At 49.3% G+C, this 20,000-nt stretch overlaps 1 protein-coding gene across 11 annotated transcripts in view; it reads left to right on the forward strand.

Moving 5' to 3' along the window:
• Positions 1-20,000, forward strand: part of LOC125950181 (protein groucho) — a 178,093-nt gene that overhangs the window by 140,253 nt on the left and 17,840 nt on the right. The gene's annotated exons all lie outside the window — the stretch shown is intronic.

Genomic DNA, 20,000 nt, shown 5'->3' on the forward strand with positions numbered 1-20,000 from the left:
TGATGTCTTCCTCGTTAGCTGGCGTCCTTCTCTGTCACTCCATCTCTTTCTCTCTCTCTCTCTGCCTCTGTCTTCCATTCATCATAGCCTACTACTGCTGCCGGTGGTGGCGGTTTGTGGTGTGGAAGCTCATGGAAAGTAAATTTCCAAACGAATGCTCATGCTCTCTGCTCTGTCTCTGGCGGCATTTCTGTTCGTGTGTTCGGTGTGTGTGTGTGTGTGTGTGTGTGTGTGTGTGTGTGTGTGTGTGTGTGTCTCGTGAACGTTTCATCCCCGCCCCCTGGGGGAAGATCCAAATACCTCCTCTCCTTTCTTCCTCGACAGTCAAAGTGAAACAACTTCCAGTGGCGGTGGTGATGGTAGTGGTGTGTATCTTTCCGGCTGGTGCTGCTCGTTGGTGAGAAAAGCTTCCAACTTACGACGAGGATATGGCGCGTAACACACCCCAATTTTCCTCCCCCCCCTCTCTTCTTCCTCTGGGGAAGGTGCAGAAAAATTCAGCACAAACGTCAGAAAACATTGTGGCGTCGGTGTCAAGGGAAAGAGAGAAAGAGAGAGCGAGGAAGCATCGTTTCTTCCGGCTTCTGGTGCTGCTGCTGCTGCTCGAGGGTGGTTTCCGGATTTGAAGAAGATTTACCTTCTCTTAGCACCGCGATGGCAGCGACCTGGAAGGCACGCGAGTGGTAGTGAAAACATGTGGAAATGATTTTCACAGCACGGCAACGGCACTGTTCTGTCTCATGGCATCCTCTGACTCACTCTCACTCGTTCGCTCGCTCTCTGACATATATCCGATGTGATCCCTATTGGCGTGTCTTCCACGAAGAAGCGAGACCTGGAACCGTCTTCAGCGAGAGGATGCCATTGTTATATATGTTGTTGTCGGGTGCTGTTTGCTGCGGGGCGGGATGATGTTTGACAAAGTTCCACAAATCATTTAGTCGTTTCGCGTCGGACGGCTTAGGTGTACGGTACCGGTTGACCATGTTGGGACCAACACGTTTTGCACGTTTGCCATCTCTGTTATGCTCCTTTCTTCGATTTTTTTTCTGGTTTCGATCGATTGATTATTCGATGGTTCCACATTAGTATGGAACCATTTTGCGGGAACCCCTTCCATTCCGTTCGTAATACGCAATGTACGTAACACACTAAACCATATAGTTGGAGTTCAGTACTCGGGTCATCAATCTTCGAGGGACAAAGTTGTTGTTTTGCTCCGATAAATTGCTTCCCGAAGGATGTCGACGACTTCTTTATTCGCATCTCGAGCTATTTGCTGCAGGTCACTTGTCACATCCCCCAGAAAACACCAATATGCGACAGTTAATCGGCCCTGCTGGCAAACACATTTGTCTTACCTTCTTTCCTCCTCCTCCTCCTCCTCCTCCTCCTCCTCCTTCTCCAGCTTTGCTATCCTTTGTTTGATCCTTCCTTTCTTGGGAAGCGGTGGAAAGTGGCGCCTAATTGGCAAATTTTCGTCCCGTTCGCTCGCTGGCGGCCTCCGGTTATAACGTGTTCGACACCCCTCCCCAAAAAAACCTCTCGCTCGAAGCAGCGCAATCTATTACCCTTGTCCTTTGGTTTCCTAAGGACTTCCTTCGCTCCGGCCAACTAATGGCAAGTGAATTAGAATCCCCCAAAACCACCCACCCAGGGGAGGAGGCAACTGTGAGAACTCAGGAACACAAATTAATTCGATCCAAAGTCAAGACGCACACCACCACCACGAGACGACGCTGCGGCTGGTATGTGTTTTCGTGGCCAGAGCTCATTTGGTTCCATTTTTCTTGGAATGAAGTTTCGTCGTCGTCGTCGTCCTGTTTCCTTCGCTTTCACCGCTTGCTACGAGTGGTGGTCGAGGATGTTTTTTTTTCCTTCGTTTTTTTTCCTTCCCTCGACACAGTGCAGGTGCCTCGCTACCATGGCCTCCTGTGTGTTTCTCTATGTATGTGTGTGTCAGTTTCGCTCGGCATGTTTCTTGCTCGTTAGATAAATTAATCTCAATCAACTTTTTCGCTTCTGCTGCTGCTGCTGCTTCTGCTTCTGCTGCTTCTTTTCACATCCGGCAGGCGGGCGTGCTGTTCTGGGTGGGTGTTTGTGTCGCCCACTGGAGCCCTCAAGGGATTTTTTTATCTTCTTTCTTTGTTGTTGTTGTTGTTGTTGTTGTTGTTGCTGCCGTCGTTGTGTGGGGTGTTGTGTTCACGTTCCTTGGCACCACAAATGGCTCGTTCGCTGGCTGGTGGTTCGCGTAAACTACCTTAGCGAAGCAAACACCGAAAGACCAGCACCACCACCTCACCAGCAGGAGTGGTAGATCGTTCATCAACTTCTGGCCAATCTCTCTCTCTCTCTCTCTCTCGTTTTCTTTCTCTCCGTTCATCTGTCTCTCTTCTTCTTTAGCTTGTTTGTCGCTCCGGTGTCGGTGATGGTGAGGAATGTTGTTCGTCTTTCGTTGTTATTTTATTAGGTTTTTCGTTGGCTGGCTGCGTTGGTGATTCTATTTACCCCCCACCCGTACAGCACTGCGAGCGTGATGCTAGATCCGCCCACCACCACCCACCCAAGGTAATGGTCAAATTATGCAGAAGAGTGTGGTAAGGGTGTGGAAGTCGGGTTGAGGACTTGGTAAATAAATTTATCATCACGACCGCGTCCGCGTCGTTGCTCCGGTTGGAGGTGGGAAAGAACGGGAAAAAAAGGAACCCTGAATTTGTCCTGATTTTCTTCTCTTCTTCGTTTCTCCGGGAGTGACTGCAGAGCACAAAGGAAGAGCAGCTCATTTCAGGGGCGAGTTTCCTTTAATCATGTTTGTGCTCCCTTCGCCCTCTCTCTTTCTCTCTCTTTTTCTCTTCTCTCTTTCTTTCTTTTGCTCTCTTCGGTTTGCGAGCTAAAGAGTGTATAGATAGGGATGGATTTTCTGCTTCACTGTTTCTACTACTTTCCGTAACGACGACACTCAAAAGTGAAAAGGGAGTATCAGCTTTTGTTGTACACCTTTATCATCCCCTTTTTACCTAACCTCATCACAAACTGAGGAAGGGGATTGTTCATGTTGTGTGCAATTGTCCTTAATTCACCTCCCACTGTGCTTCGTATTCGCTCTCTCGTTCTCTCTCTCTCTCTTTCTATCGTTTATCTAGCTCGAAAACACAGAAATGTACAACATGTCCTCGGCACAGACAGCCAAAGGGGGTTCGGATCCGGAGGAGGGTGTGCCCGTGGTGCACGGATGAAAGACGAAAAAGATCGTCAGTCATCTTGTGTGGCTACCTCCCACTCGTGTCCTCTCTCTCTCTCTCTCTCGGGGAGCTCTCGGGAGGTGAGATAATAAATCTCGGGATGAATAAAAGAAAACAAACCACACAACCACCACCAACCCCAGCGGCACCACCTCCAAACGTCCTCAAGCATGAATGTCCTTTTTTGCTGCAGATGAGGGAGGTTGTTGCAGGGGGGTTGTAGTACATAAAACACCCCCCTCCTCCTCCCTTATTTCATTCCCTCCCAGCCAGCCAGCCCGGCCCAGTGCTCCAAGATGAAACATCGCGCGTGAAGCTGAAGTGCATCCGCGTTCGCGACCGTTCGCGACTCACCCCCTCCCCCGGGGGGAGGGGAGGTTGGGTGTTGGGGGAGGTGGTTTAAAGCGGGATTTCAGTTGCTTTCTCTTTTCTCCCTCCCCTTCCTCGATAACTCATCATCGAGCTGCCCCGGTCCCGAGGTCGCCGCCAGGACACCCGGGGGGGTAGAAAAGGAAGAAAAAAGAAATAAAAACTCACCCCCCAGGTTCCATCCTCCTTTCCCCCCAGTGTTGGGTCGGATTTTTCATCCCCTTTGGTCCTTCTTGGTGGTGGTGGTGGGGTGATGGTTGTGGTGTAACGATCGTTTGCGTGAAAAAGGCAGGAAAATGCTCACTACTGCGGCAAGCAGAGTGGAGAGGAATTCGAGGGGTGGTGGCTTTTCGTAATGAATTCTGCCACCCCCCCCCCCCCCACTCCTCGCTTTCCACCTTCCAACGACCTTTTGTGGATGGTTCTGATCCAATTGCCAGCGCGCTAACGTGACGGTATGCAGCCGTCTCCTGCTGCCTACCCTTCGCGCCTCTTCGCGCGCGAGTTATCATTCACCAGAACACTACCCCGCTGGCGTGTCTCCAGCACCAAACCATCCCCCTCCCTCACCTCGGTTGCGACACGATGGGCTTTTATTTTACCGCTTCCGTTGATATGCACACACACACACACACACACATACACTGTGCCGCCTCAACCACCATCACCACCACCAGCAACCTGGCGTACAAATAACCATCACGTTTATCCAACCATCACCTTTCACCGGAGCTAACTTAAGGGGAGCGCAAACATGCGGGGATTAAATGAGGAATAGAGAGCGAAGGGGAGGAGAAAAGGGGGGTTGGAAAATAATCTACCCAACCCCCCCCCCCCCCTGGCACACAATCCTCGCACCCGCTTCCGGTCGCCTGCCATACATTTACTTGTCGTAAGTCTTCATCTGTTGCCTGTCGCTGCGTCGCTTTCGGTGTCCAGCAGGTGAGAGAGAGAAAGAGCGAGAGAGAGAGAGAGCGAGAGAGCGAGAGAGAGGATAGAGTGTTGGTGTTCAGTGGGAAAAATGGTTCCCGACACCATCAGCCACCGTACCAACTCCCTCTCCGGTGGCCACAGGGAAAATTCCACTATCGGGTTTTCCGATCTCCGAGCCACCTCGGAGCGTTCCATCGCTTTCCACTTTCTCGTTCTCTCTCTCTCTCTCTCACTCGCAGTCCCTTTCCCCGGATTCCATGTCCTCGGTCCCCTCGGGTAGTCACTCGATTGAGCAGCGGTTGAGTGAGATTTCCCAACAGAAACACCCAACCGACCGACTAGCTTTCCACTTTTCCTATGTTCCCGGCCGGGGCTTCATACTGTGCGTGTGAGCTAGCTCGTGTGTGTGTTTGTGTGTGTGTTTGTGCAGATCATCAAACAATTCTCGGTCACCGGTGATTGGTACGAAAAGGGGAGCGAAGAGTGGAGGGGAGTAACTTCATCACGAACAGAACTTTTCGTACACTTTTTCTCACCTTCATCAACGGTAACATGAAGTGTGACGACTGCCGGTGGTGGTGGTGATGGTGCAGAGCTCTTCTTCTCCCCCTAAAACCAACTACCCATCCCCTCCAACACCGGTGTGTGTGTGTGCTAACTGGCGTGTTGGTGGTTGTTAGCTTGACGTTTGCTGGGGGAGGGAGGCGCTCTTTGGGGGTATAAAAGAAGTATGTTCTCGCCGGGAACAAACGGAACGCCAACGGAATGAAAGCGCAGGAACAAAGAAACAAAAATGGGAGAAGAAAACACAAGCAAAAAAAAACACGGAATCCGTAAACGAAGGGGAGTCACGACCCCATCATTCCGCAACCCCTGCATTGATCCGTGGCCGTAGCCGTGTGTGTGTGTGTAAGAGTGAGCTTCCTTTTCGTTGTTTGCCCTCCTCCTCCTCCTGCTTCCAAATCCTTCGTGTCAGTGTGGGCAAATGGATGGAAAAATGGTTTCACTCAACCCCACCTCCTGTCGCTCGTTCCTGTCATGTTTACCTGGTATATTTTCCTCTCTCTTTCTCTTTCTCTTTTTTTCTTTCTATGTTTTCCGCTCTCTCTCCTTGTGCTTCTGTAATATCGAGTTCGTGGCTCGTCAAACTCTAGATTTATTATCACCAATTGCTTTCGCTCACAGCTGTGAGCGTGAGTGTCGCACTTCCGGTGACGTTCGTGAGCGTTCACCAGCGCAGGTGAGTTACTGGGGAGCCAGCTGGTGAGTCACTCACTCACTTGCTTCATTGTGGCGCATTGCAAATCCAAACAGGCTACGGTCTGATCCTCGTGTCGTGTGCGTTCATTTTGAATCGTAGTAACGCTGGAGAAATGCTTGCAATTTCAGTTGTTAGCCAAGTGTTGCATAAAGAGCAAGCATTTCTCATTACGCGGATGAAGCTGAAATAAGACATTCAGCTTCAGTCATTCCGCGCAGAATATTCTTACATCGCGAATCGGTTTTTGGTGTGAACAATACTTCCGTCAAGTTCGATAACAATAACCAAACGAAAGGTAGGAAAAGAAAAGGTTGCATTTTACAACCACCTTTCGATCGATTGTAAAAAGGAGTTTTACTTCACTCCATTCTCTTCCTCTTCCCCCTTTAGCTCGTGCACAGCATTGTGCCAATATTAATATTAATTAATTAATTTAAAGCAAACTTTACCCGGCACCCCAACAACGAAAACAAATTACCTCGAGCAACGCGAGCACCAGATTCTTGCCCAGGTTAAGGGAACGCTGGCCAGAAACCATTGCCATTTTGTACTAATTTGGCTCGGCCTCCGTCCGTCCGTCCGTCCGTTGGAATAATAAGTAATTTCTCGCCTTCCCCCTCCCTTTACTGTCTCGTTCAGACCCGCGTCCACAATAGGCGTTCCGACCTAACACACCACCTGCTGCTGCTGCTGTTGCTGCTGCTTATTATTTAGCTCCAGCTCCAGCCTTTTACCAATTCACTCCAAACGGCAGCCGAGAAGAGAAGCAAGCAAAACCCAAAACCAAAAACAGAAAAAATAGAAACACCGAAACCAACAAGCCATCATTGCTCCCCTCTTCCACACACCCTCCTTACCGCCTTCTCCCTTTGTTCCTGGTGGAGGGAGGGAGGGTAGTCCAGCAAAAGCCGCAAGGAGAGCAGCTCACCCGAGGAAAGTTTTCCCCCGAGAGATCGTTGTCACTTTTGCTTAAATGAGCGAGCGAAAAACGAGGAAAAGTTTAATTTGTTTTGCCCTCCACCTCCACCTCCTGCTGCTTCGCTCAGTCGTCGTCACCATCGTCCCCGTCGAAATGGGAAAAATCCTTGATCCTTTTTCCGGTTTCCGGGCGTATTTGGTAGGTCACCACCACCACCACCGCCGACAACAACAACAACAACACCGTCGCTTTTGTGTGCCTCTCTCATTTACTCTCTCTCTTTGCTTTCCATCTTTTATTGTAGCGTACGTCGCGTCGTCGTAGTCGTAAATCCTTCGAGACAAGGTTTTGGACCCGGAAAGAAGGGAAGGGAGGGGGGAACCTGGCCGGAGCGCCTCAAAAAGCCGGTCGGCATAAAAGTTGGCTAAATAGAAAAGTAATTCCGGTGGTGCCGGTGGCGAGTCGAGTTGTCGAGGGGGGGGGGGGGGGGGGCGAGAAAGTCCTGGAGATAATTAGATATCTATAATTAATAATGTTCACGCCCTGGTAGCCAGCGTAGGGAGTTGGTTTTTGAGGGAGGGCGGAGCGACTTTTGCTGCTTTCGAATGCTTCGTTTCAGGAGCAGTATTCGCGTTTCATTTGAGCAGTATTCGCGTTGTATTTTTTGCGCCTTTTTAGGGGCCCGTGGGCAGTGTAATCGAATCGGATATCCAGCCCGTTCGATAAAGCACCATACACATCATCATCATCATCAGCATCTGGATGCACTGTTTATGATTCATTTTCAATTGAGCCAATCGATACCAGCACCGAGTGGAAAATCCGCTCGTGTGTCAAGTGTGCTCTATTATCTCACTCTGTTATTATCACTACGTGTGTGTGTGTGTGTGTGCTTGCGTTTGTAAATTTAATTCGATAAGCACCAACCAGTGGTGGGCACTAATTTAATGAAGTGTGCACCATGGCGCGACTACTGCTAATTCCCTCAACCCACCCGAGGGGCTGACTCATTAATCGGATTTTCGCCATTGCCGACCTCCAATGGTTGCTGCTACTGCTGAACCTGTTGATTCTATCCACCACCGACACACACACCTGGGTGAAGGGGTAATGTTGATTTATCGAGGCGGTGTTTCATGTTCGCACTAGTTTCGGTTAAAAAGTGACAACCGGCGAACGGGCGCGCCCTGGCACGCTGGAAAATCATAAAAACATGGAACGCGCAAAACGATTGGTTAAAGTGCTTTCTCCTGTGAAATAGTGGCGCGCCCCGGGTTGGCTGGTGCTCCTCTCGGCTCCGCTCCAGTTCAGGACTCAATCCGATCAAACATCCCATTTGGGGGAAGCGTGGGGAAAGAACGAAGCCGTTGCGGTCAAGTGGTGTTTTGTGTGTGTGTACGCAGCAAATGGAGCATAAATATTTCGCTCTGCTGCACTGAGGTAGGGAAGCGGGTGCGAGTGAAACGGCGCTATTTGTTATCCACTTTATTTATTCAATATTGAGCCACCACCGGTCCTGTCTCGGCCCACGCGACACACACACACCTCATTTATAATGATGTATTTATTTATGAAATAATAATAATAGTAGCAGCAGCACCACCACCAACACCAAGCAGCAGCATCATCGGGCACGAGTGCCAGATTCCCTCCCCGCGGTATGGCATGTGTGGCAAATACATTTTAAATTGTGCCCAGGACACACACACACACACGCACGCGCACACACATATGGTACTCGGAATGGTTGGCACACGTACACGTGGAGGTGGTGGGCTACACTTGTGCAAACATTCGCACAAAGCCAAACGCCACCTCCACACCGATGAATGGCAAAAGCAGCAGCACCGGCAGCATCATCATCATCATCATCAGCATCATTATCTTCATCAATAAACCAGCTCATGTGTTGCAAATTGTCCGACAAACGGAAATGAACGGAAATGGGCCAGCGGATATTATTGAAATGGATGGATGGAGACCGGCTGTCCCGTCAGGGGAGGGGGGATGGGGCGGGAGGGGCGGATGAGGGTGTGCCGAACAGGGTGAGGATGGACACAGTGGACGCAGCGGCAACTCATTATGCGAGTCAATAAGCCAAAGTTTGGTGGCACTTTCCCAAACACCCCCCCCCCCCCCATCCTTCTCACCCTCAACACAACCCCTCAAACCTCCCATCCCCCCCCTCCTCGCCGTGACACATCGAAAGCCACAACTTTGCGGCTTGCGCTACCTACCAGTCATGTGGACTGTGTGTGTGTGAGTGAATGTTTGTGTGTGTTTTCACGGTAGACTGCACATGAAAATTCATTTTCTGACGCACACACACACACACGCACAGACCCGAAATCCCGTTCCCCGCACCCACCCCTTTTGGCAGCAAACCAACTGAGGATCGAGCACTATGATCACGGTGGAGCATCTGCCACCGTCACCATTACCACCAGCACCATTCATCTTCATTTGTTTGTGCTGTTGATGTTCATCACATAGGACTGGGGGGGGGGGGGATTGGTGAGGGGGAGAGAGAGGACAAACGCCCCCCCCCCCCCCTCGCGCTGTCGCCTCCTCTCGGTGAAGTGATGTTAAACATTAAACATAACGTGTAATTACCAATTAATTAATACAAACCATGTGATAATGCCTCCCGGGTGTGTGTGTTTGGGGGGTGTGGGGTGGTGCTTTGGTTTCTGCGCCCCCGCCCCTTGGGCGAACCGGTGTTTCGTGTGTATGTGTGTGTGTGTGAAGGTGGCTGCTCTTCACTGCATTCCACAGCCACACTTGCTTTGATCACAGTTGAATGATTATCGCGCTGTTTAAATTAGAAACGCGACGCTTCGAGGCTCGAGGGGCATTTTATGGTTGACTGGAGTGTGTTCTTCTATATTTGGTGGTCGCTTCATTGCGCGCACCGCGCACCCTTGTCGATATCAAACAAATGGCGACACAAAGGGGCCCGAAACCAAGGTGGGTGGAGGGGTTTGGTACAATATTGATCACTTAATACCTGGCACGAGGATATTTCAGCGGGGCTGGGAGGCTTCTGTATAAGCTGCGCTGCTACGCGCTACCAGGCGCCTCCATTCCATCCATAAAGGTGGTGGTGGCGATGAGGGTCAGCAGCAGTTGTTGAATTGAATTAATTTCGAAAGCATTTTCACCACCATCACCCTTTCCACCGAGTTGGCACTCGGTGGGGTGAGAAAATATGAAATCGATAGCCTTTTCGGTAGGAGGGTGGTGGATGTGACCCGGGGAGGCGCTATCGAATGATAATGATGAAAGAGGTGAAAGGGTGGTACGGACGATTAAGGGAAGGGAATTGGTATGTTGCTGAGTAGCTGGTGGCCAGATCAGAAACGAGTCGTCGGGTGCGATGATAATGATATCGGCGAATTACCCCGCATTCCCCCCTTGTGTGTACGCATGGGATGCTCTGATAATTGGGTTCGATCATTAATAGTTGCAGATCAGTTAAAACAATTTGATTTATAATTATTCCGCCACACGACAATGTTTTCGTGTTTTTTTTTCTCTCTCTTTTGCACCGCGGCTTTGTGCGATGTCTGGTGCCTAATAATTCCAGACCGTGTTTGATCCCTGGCGGTGGTTTCAATTACCGTTAATTTCCGCTACTTTGCATTATTTACAGCTTCCTCTCTACCTCACATTAGAGCAGGTTTTTATCCTTTAGAGAAGCGTTTAGTTTTGGTGTTCGGTTAGGAGTATTGTAAATCAATTTTCACTTCAAATGTGAATCAAGATTTTTGTTCGAACTATCATCACTGTCCTAAGATGAAGATGATATGCGTGCAATCATGTTATTGCAGCATGAAATCAATCCTGAAACATACCAATGGCTGTCATGCCAAAACAGAATAATTCAAAAAAGACGTCCACCGAAAAGGAGAGAAATGTATGAGAGATAAAAATATCAAATATTATGCAAAAGATCACACCTCCCCGAGTGGGTGCACATACACACACACACACGCGCGCACACCATCGTTAAGCGCTCTAGCGCTGTAGAACGCCTTTCCGCCTTTCCGGATAACGAGTTCGATGGTGTTCAATATTAATCATCGAATTTCGGGAAATCCCTGTACGGGAAAGCGCCCAAATGCGTCTGTGTTGTCGTGTTTTTCGATTGATTGCCGCGCAAGTTTTGCTCTCTTTTTCATTTTTGGGGGAATTTGGTTTTTGTTTTAATTCGCTCCGGGACCACACTGAAGCACTGAAACAGATAAAAGCAAAACATAATAACCCCGCCACTCGCGGTGCTGCTGATGATGATGATGATGATGATGGTTTCGGAATATTTCAATTATGCATTAAAAACAATAAATTTCAACAAATAATAATAATGAAACCGGGAGTATGGCACCACCGAGTGCTGCAATGGCCAGCGTCACGAGTTTTTTTTTTTTAATTTTGTTTTGAGTTTTTCCACCGACATCACGCTTCGTTCTCCCTCCCACTGTTACTGTTTTCCCAATTTATGGTGCTCGGGGACCGCATTATTTGTGTGGATTGGTGGCCGGCCAACCAGCCATTGCCCGGGCAATCGATCGCAAATCGAAAAATGAAGAATTTATTTTTATTCCATCGCGTTTCGTCTGTTTTGTTGTGTTTTGTCTGCTCTCTTTTTACGACTCCGCGACGCACCACCCCCACCCTCATCCTGTTTTGCATTTCCTGTGCAACTTTCTGTCGTTCTGTGCTCAGTCGAACTTGCGCGAAATGTTTTGCCCGTTTTTTGCACGCGCGTTGCGTTCCGCGTGAATAAATTCGAAACTCGAGCGTGGGGAGTGGATTTCGTTTAAAATTTTTAACAGATTTTATCATTTTCTTTTTTATTTCCCTCCCTTCTGGAGCGGGGCATCAGAGGGTGTGGCTTACTACACCACTTCGCTTCACCTCCATAAATCCGGCTAGCCGGCTGTGAGTCTTTGACTTTGTTCCATGCTCAAATTGTTCCCTCATCGAGCGCCTCGAGCCTCCATCGGCATGTTAGGCGCTTGATGCGCCTCTCTGAGCGGTGGCGGTGGGAGGGTTGCGTGGAGTGATGCTATTCGAAAGTGCAATATTTATGTGCAGTCGATCGCCACCAGTGAGAGTGTTGTCCCCTCGCGGTGTAGTTGATGGTTTTGTGTACTTTCAACATCACTTTTTGCTCTTTCTCCATTTCCCTCCCTTTCATTTGCAGCCCTCTTCCCGAGTGTGCCTCTGGTGGTGTAAGGGAGTGAAGGGTGTTTTGCTGGAATAATTTGTTCGATCATTTCGATAGTCAATTGTATTTTTTTTCTGCTTGAGCGTGAACCGCCCCCGGGGGTTTTTGCTCAGCAAATTCGATTGGATTTCACTGTTTTTTGAGTACCGTCTCACTCCTCATTCCGCAGCACTGTGCACAACGCACACACACACCCACACACACAAACTGGTAAGTGAACACCAAGAGGCGAATTAAACATTCATGTGTATGATGTAGATCCGATACGGCAGCTCGGCTTGGAGTGCGTTGGAAGTGGGTCCAACAGTCCTACAAAAACTGATAAATAAAATTATCAATTTGCCACCACACACACGCACACACACACACACACACACACACACACACACACTTCTGGCTGACTGTTATCAATGCGCTTCATTCCAGGGGCAAAAACAAAACACTCACAGAACGTCATAGGGGAAAATGGAAACATAAAAAGAGCGAAAAAGCGATCGGAAGTGCCGCAAATAAATAAACAAACACACACCATTTGATGTTTGTGTGTGTGTGTCTGGTGTGCATTGTTCTTTGTTTTTCTCTCTCCTTTTTTCGGGGGGTTGGATGAACGATTGGATCGGATCCCCATACGGTGTGGCGGTCAAAAATCAAATCCATCGTTTTCAAAGCAATTCCACGCGTTAGACGGGAACTGACACCTGCATTTGGCTGATTTGATTTGCTGCTACTGCTGCTACTCCTTCTGCTACTGGGTGGAAACAACATAGATTGTTGAATCCGGGAATGGCTTCAGCACCTCCCTTCTGTTCACAATTTGCGGTTGGAAGTGGTTAACGCACTGACACTAGCTTCCAATTGAGTTTAGATTGATTCTGATGTTTATAAACTGCATAAATGATAAGACACTTCGTTGCTACTGCTTCCATTTCGGAAACAGTAGCCTATTTTGCTATTTCATCCCACTTTATCCCTTTTTTCTGGGAAGAGTACCATGCGCCTCCATCGTGCAAGTGTTTCGCGTTTGTACGAGCCCCACAGTATATTACATGCACTATTAGAAACGCAAAGAATGCACCGCTTTTAAGCACAATTCAATTGGTTCGTGTTCGTGTAGGAAGCTTTGTTTTCCAACATCAATCACCACTACGGTGGTTGTTGCTGCAGCAGCACAACATGTGCCCATGCCTTCTCCTGCCTGTCTGGATGTAATGCGTGAGCAAACGTTGGCTAGTACCACTCCGAAGGAATGCACCTCCTGAAAAACACGGAAAATTTCCATCACGCACACACACACACACACACACACACACACCGATTGGTTGGTGTGTCAGAAGAGCAAACCAAATTCAAATCCCAGGTTCAAACCACCACCAGACCCACCCTGCACCAGGAATCACGGAGCAGAGCAGGAGAGAAGGAAGGAACACTCCTAACACGAAAAAGGACTAACTTTTCTTGTCACCCCGTACCGACCACTCCTCCTGGGGTACCATCCAACCTTTTCGCCTTTTTAGCCGGGGAAATGAAATATGTCATTCTCTCTGTCTCTGTGGGTGTGTGTGTGTATGTAGCTTGCAGAACCGGTCAATATGGGGGGGTCGGCAGATAGCGGTGGTCCAGGAACGATCGTTTGCCACCAGGAAACGATACGATACCACCGACGAACCCCCATCACGCAATGGGGTCTGTGATAATGTGAGAGGATGTTGAACAACAGCCCGGAACACACACACAGCGCAGCATAGGGGAGCACAACGGTAGCACAAGAGAGAGGACCAGCGACGAGGACGGCAAACCGGTGCAACCGGTTATCCTGTTCCGTGGCGAAGGATCTACTCGCTCTTGGTCTTGCCATCGCTCGGTACCGAGTGGAACCGATTCGTCGTCGCCGTGTCTGCGTTGTGCTGCTGTTTGTGACCAGGATTAAACACTCGATCCCTGTACGAGATGAAGTCGAGATAATGGAGGGGGAGAACAGAGAGAGAGAAGTGTTTTGATATGTCACCGTTCGCCGCTTCATCCGGGGAATCGAACGGTCCGGTCCGGCCGTCCCAGTTGCTATCAGTTGGCTTATTTGTAAGGTTTTTTTTCCCTTGGTTCCAGCGGCCAAGCGGCTTCGTATCACCACCACCACCACAGCATGTTGCATTTGACATAAGGCCTCGTGACCGACGTACCATTTGCTCTGGTACGCCTTTTCCATCCAATGAAATGTTCCATTCGCCTTTGTTGCTGGCTTTGGTCACACACAGACACACACAGACACACACACAGACACGCACACGTACGCAGAAAGGCTTTACGAGCTTCTTCTGCTCTGCTGGAGGCTACGGTGTTCGCATCCGCATACGGGGACCACACCAAATCGCACACATATGGACCGGTCAGTGTGTGTGTATAGACCCCGGACCCGTGCCGGACCTCGACGGACCAGACCAGAACGGACGAAATTGTATTCCAGACCGAATCGAACAGCAAAGGATCTCCGCACCATACGTGGCGCATGTTTTCTGGCCTACAGCCGCTGGAAGGCTACAGATGGCAGCATTTCCTGTGACAACGGCAACGGCGTGCCTGTGGTGTAAGGTCAACGAGGTGGCCCCCTTCATTGTGACGTCCATTTTTCGGATCTCCTCCTGTTTTTTGTTTCATCTTTCATTTTTGCGCGATCAGAACGCTGTAGGCCTACTGCTCTTCGGTTTTTTGAGCGGATAGCGAACCAAAACCGTGCGTTCGGTCACGGTCAGATGATGGAACCTTCAGAGCAGAAAGGGATCTGGATCACAGACCACCATCCCGTTGGTTGGTTGTGCTGGCATCCTTTCCTTTCCGGTGATAAACCGGTGTGACCATCTCATTCGCCGGTGCTATCGCGGGTCTATCGGACTTTCGGGCGCGAATGATGGCGCGTTCCGTCTGCTTCTGATGTTCGGTGCTACTGATTGTGTGTCGGTGGCCAGAAGGGTTGTACCACGAAACGCCTCCATCGTGAGCTCACTTTCGGTTGTTGGATCCATTTGTGTTGTGGTGCATATGCTGTGGGCTGTGCGGATACATACATATGTGCGTATTGTGGTGTTGGCCATACCAAAAAAGAATATGCGATCCACGTCCACGGATCATGTATGACTTCCGAATGCAAGCTCAGAGGAGAAAGCAGCATTCGTTGGAAGCAGACTCCTTTGATGTACATAAACTGCGCTGCGTTTGGATATCGCTCTTACCAACACATTCCTAATCCTGTACTTTCGAGGAGTAAGTGCATTCATCGCGAATCCGTGATTAATCCTGTTGTGTACGCCACACTGGCCGAAGTGTTGATACCGTTCGATTAGCGCTAATTAATCACCGATAAGCCTGTGTTTGTGCGAATGGCGCCGCTACTCAGTGTCGATTATTAGCAATTAGCAGGCGCGGCAATAGGATTAGCAATTTTGTTGACCTTTTCGGGGGAGAGGGAGCTGCAGGCACACTCGAGACTTCATTACTCAACTCATTACTCGATGTGTATGATGTGCTTTATGCTTTCCATGAATTTTTGTTGGTGAGAAACACATCCATGCCATCAGTGAATGGCGCTCTCTCTCTCTCTCGCATCATTATCAGACACATTTTGCAACACGCAACGGTCATCGTTCATCGTTCATCATCACCATTCGGATTCAACGCATGTTTTTTTGTACCAATCCTGGTCCCGAGTTCCCAGAATTTGCTTTCCTTTTCCGATAATTCTCTGATGATTCTCTCCAGTTTTCCGAAGGGTGTTCCAATCACGATCGATTCGCCCAACATCGGGCCAAAAGACAAAGGCCACAAACCACACCAAATCGTCGAAAACGGCCATACCAGCACAACATTGGGGGAGAAGTGTGTGTATGCGTGGATATGCGTGGGTAAGCCATCCAAAAACGAGCTTCCATCATAATCATATCTCTCCTCGTGGTGGCTGAAGTGCACGAAGGGAAGGAAAAGCGACACGCGCATAAAAACGACGAAAGATTATCTCTTCCTACCTCTCCACCACCGCCACGCACTTCGGTTTTGGTTTTTGTTTTTCTTGTGAGGCCTCACAGGGCGATCCATCCCAGGGAACGTCCGAAACTCTCGGAATGCTCAACTCCCTTTCACACGGATCACTCCGGGCCCGCCTGCTTCCGGGTTCGTTGGTTCATTTCCCACTGACGCACGGGCGCTCGTGCCACGAAATGAAGATGAAGAAGATGTACAGATTGGGTGAAAGGGACCTCAGCACCTCACCATCACCACCACCACCACCAGCCCATCCGTGACAGCGGCATCTTCATGATGAATTACGGATTCCATTCCGGCACCGGCGGCAACCTCGAGCGCGCTTCGCGGAAACAAAAACAGTCCCTTTCGAGCGAGCCTATCATATCCTCATTGGTTTTACCATTCATCACACCACCACCCCCGGGGAGGTACGCCATTACCGCAGCCTGCTTTTCTTTTACGCGTTTCCAATGTGTGTGTGCGTGTTGGTATGCGTCGGCATCGCCTACTCATCAACTTCAATCATTTGTCGTTCGTTCTTTACCGGTCCTCTTTGCCTCGGTGGGAGCGGGACGACGTCGACGACGACCACGCCGCAAAAGTGATGACCCCGGGATTTGCGATTTACGCGTCGCGTGTGTGGCCTCCATCCTCCGACGACTACCGTGGTATTCCCGGGCGCGAAGAGATAGATGGTTTTTGTGGCCCTCACACCATTGCCAACGCCTTCTCTATTTGTTTGTAGGTTGCTGCACGTTCTTCCTCGTTAGGCCAGATGCTGGAAAAAAGAGAGATAGATAGAGAGAGAGAGAGAGAAACGTAGAACGAAGGGAAAGAGAGCGGAGATTCCCGGGTTTACCGTGCATCCCGTTGCTCTGGCATGCCAGCATCATCATTCATCATAACACGGACGATGTTTCGGTCTGAGAGAGAGATGAGGCCAAGTGCGCGTAGTGTTTTCATCATACACACACACACAGACACACCCACAAACACAATCACCCATTGTGTTCCCATTCGGTTTTCATTCTCATCCTCATGCTTCGACGCTTTCCACGACGGAACGGAACACGAGACCCCGAACGGGAGTTACGCGACGCGAAAGTCACAAAGCGCCTTATTCAATCAAAGCAAATCCCTCCGTTCGTGGTGAGAGGAAGGAGAGTGAGAAAGCGGAAGGTGGAAAAAGATGGCGATCCACACGATAAACAACCTCCACCCGGCCATCCCTTCTCATCAGCATTCGGTTACGGTGGGGGTGTTTCCGTTTTCATTAGAATCCGATACTATCTCGTTTCATCATCATCATCATCATCGTCATCTGTGCCGTTTCGGGGAATCATTCGATATACTCTCGCTCTCACTCTCTCGCTCTCTCTCTTCCTTCCACTCGTCACGCAATCCGTCATTTCTGCTTTTCGCTTTTCCCTCCCTCACTCACCGCTGTTGTTGTTGCTGCTGCGAGGGAGGAAATGATGCTGATTAAGAGGATGACAAGGATATAAAAACGAGGATCTCCATCTCTCTTTTTCTTTCTCTCTCGGTGGCATTTCTGTGGGTGGGTGCCCCGAAAAGTCCACCAAAGCCGCTCCCTCCTTGCTGGGGATGAACCGAGGGATGAACCACGCCCGGAAACGGATTATTCATCGGAAAAGTGGCAAGCTGTTATTGACCTTTTTTTCTGCCATCGCCTCCCATTCCCCCCCGCGGGGAGGTTGGTTGGAATGAGGAAGCTCCAATTTGGGACTCTCTTTTGCTGAAAATGAAGGAACGCTGTTTTTTCCCATTGCTCTTACTGCAGCGAGAAAGTTAGTAAATTATACTTCGCTTAATGATGGATTATTGGTACAAAATTGACGATCATCATCCGAGCGTCGTTGATGTTTTGTAATCCGATTAAGCGTTCCATTAGGCATCAAAGTCACCCTTTATTATTGCCTTATTCATGGTAACCGCATGAGATGCGTTGGAGTTGTAATCATTTTATGATTATAATCGTCAATCTTCAAAATACTATAAACAATTTGTAATAAATTATGGGTTTACATTAAAAAAAAAAGTATTGTATTGTAAACGTCTACGTATTGCATCCATTATTTCAATGCATCCATCACAGCAAGCGGCAGTGCTGCCAGCATTTTTCGAATCCCTTGGGGAATCCACAACACAAACTGACAATCCGGAAAGAGGAAAGACATTCCGGAATGCAATTGGAATGCGCTCGCTTTAAGCTCTGAGATTTTCCTGTCCTTCTCGCGATACACACACACACAAAGGTGTCGCCAGGGACGGCAGATGATGATTATTTTCCTTTTTTTTTATTTTTCAATAAAACGCACCCACTCCCTGCACCTTCCCGCCCCTTCCCCTGACGTACGCGAAGAATGTATTTTGGAATTCTGTTTGAACTTCGTCGCAACCGGTCGATGATGCGTTTTCGGTGAAAACCGGCTACTAGTGGCGAGAGGAGGGAAATTGTTGTTGTTCCGTTATATGCTGTCAACCACCCCCACCCACTCCCTCCTCGAAAACCAACCCCACGAAACGGAAACGTTAGAGGCAAATCGATTTTCCACGGTACACGGGGGGAAAGGGACTATAAAGCGAAGATTTTCCTTCATTCCTTCCTTGAGCACCTTCCACTCCAGTATCCTCTTACCAACCATCTCTCACCCTCCCCCCCAAGGGGGGTGGATTCACAAAAAGATTGAAAACAAGTTTCGGGTTTTTGCTTCCGGAGCACACACCCCCTCCCCTCCTATTCCATCATAAAAAAACCTTTCCATGTCGCTTCTCGCTCCTTGCTTGCTGGATGGCTGGTTGGCTGGCGTTTGCGTTGTTGGTTTGTTACCACTTTTAAATTCTCGTTTTGGTTTGTTGGTTGTCTGGAGAGGGGGGTGGCCGTGTGTGTGTGTGTGTATGGGTGCGACCTGGAGGGAAGGGAATCGAAAAAAAAATCCCTTATTCACTTGTCAAACCGTTACGCGAGCGGCTTAAGCCCACGGAAAACATCATCGAACGTCGAAACGGATGGACCGAAATGCTGGCACGGCTTTTGGCGTTGCCGTGTGACAACGACCCATCCACCGACCGACCGACCGACCGACCGAACAACGTGTTTTTTGCTTCGTGGTAGAGGGTGTTACACAGGGTGGTAAGGGGGGGGGAGGGGCCGCATGTCACGGTTCGTTTGATTTGTGTCCCCAATTCGTCCCGTGTTCGTCCTTCCCGTCCATTCCCCCTCCATCCTTCGATACATCGAAATTGCTTCGGATCGGAATCCTCAAGAAGGGGTTTCGATTTTCCCTTCCTTTTGTTGTTGTTGTTGCTGCTGCTGCTGCGTGGGTATTCGGTACTCGAAAAAGTTGTCGAGAGCTGTGCGCGCCACAACCACCCACCCACCCCTGCCTCTCTCACCCCCTAAGTGGAAAAAGGGGGATTTCATTTTATGTGTCTTTTTTCCCCCGGCGCATGGATGAAGAGCGTAATAGAGCGGTGATGGGGATGGTGGTGGTGCTGGTTTACGATCGGTGTAATATGGCGTCGGAAAGATGACAATATTGGCAATCATGGTTAGTCCGATCCATCCATGACGCCGTTCCCTCCCCTCTTCCCTCTACCAAGCGGCTCCATTAACACCTCCTTTTTTCCCGGGGAGAGGTGTTGGCGAGAGATCACGAATCCGTGATGCTGCTCGTCAGCAAAAGGAAGAAGAGGAAAAAAATACACACACAAAAAAAGAAGGCGAGACAAACAGGAGAACATTTTGATACCCTTTTTTTGAATTTTTGGATTTTTATATATCTCTTCCTTGGATGCACTGTTGGATGCTCGGAGTTCCGTTCGGTTCGGTTAGTGTTGATGGTCCTTTATTCTGTTCTTGCTATCTCTCTCTGCGCTGGATCACTTGCTGAGTGAAAAGCGTGAAAGATTATGAAGCCCTTCCTCTTTTCTTTTCATTTTCTCTATCCACCCGTGGGGTTAATATTATTTGCACAAGGGTTGAGTCCCTGAAACGATGATTTATCTACCTGA

Source organism: Anopheles darlingi, chromosome 2 (assembly GCF_943734745.1).
Source record: "Anopheles darlingi chromosome 2, idAnoDarlMG_H_01, whole genome shotgun sequence".
Classification (NCBI taxonomy): Eukaryota; Metazoa; Arthropoda; class Insecta; order Diptera; family Culicidae; genus Anopheles; species Anopheles darlingi.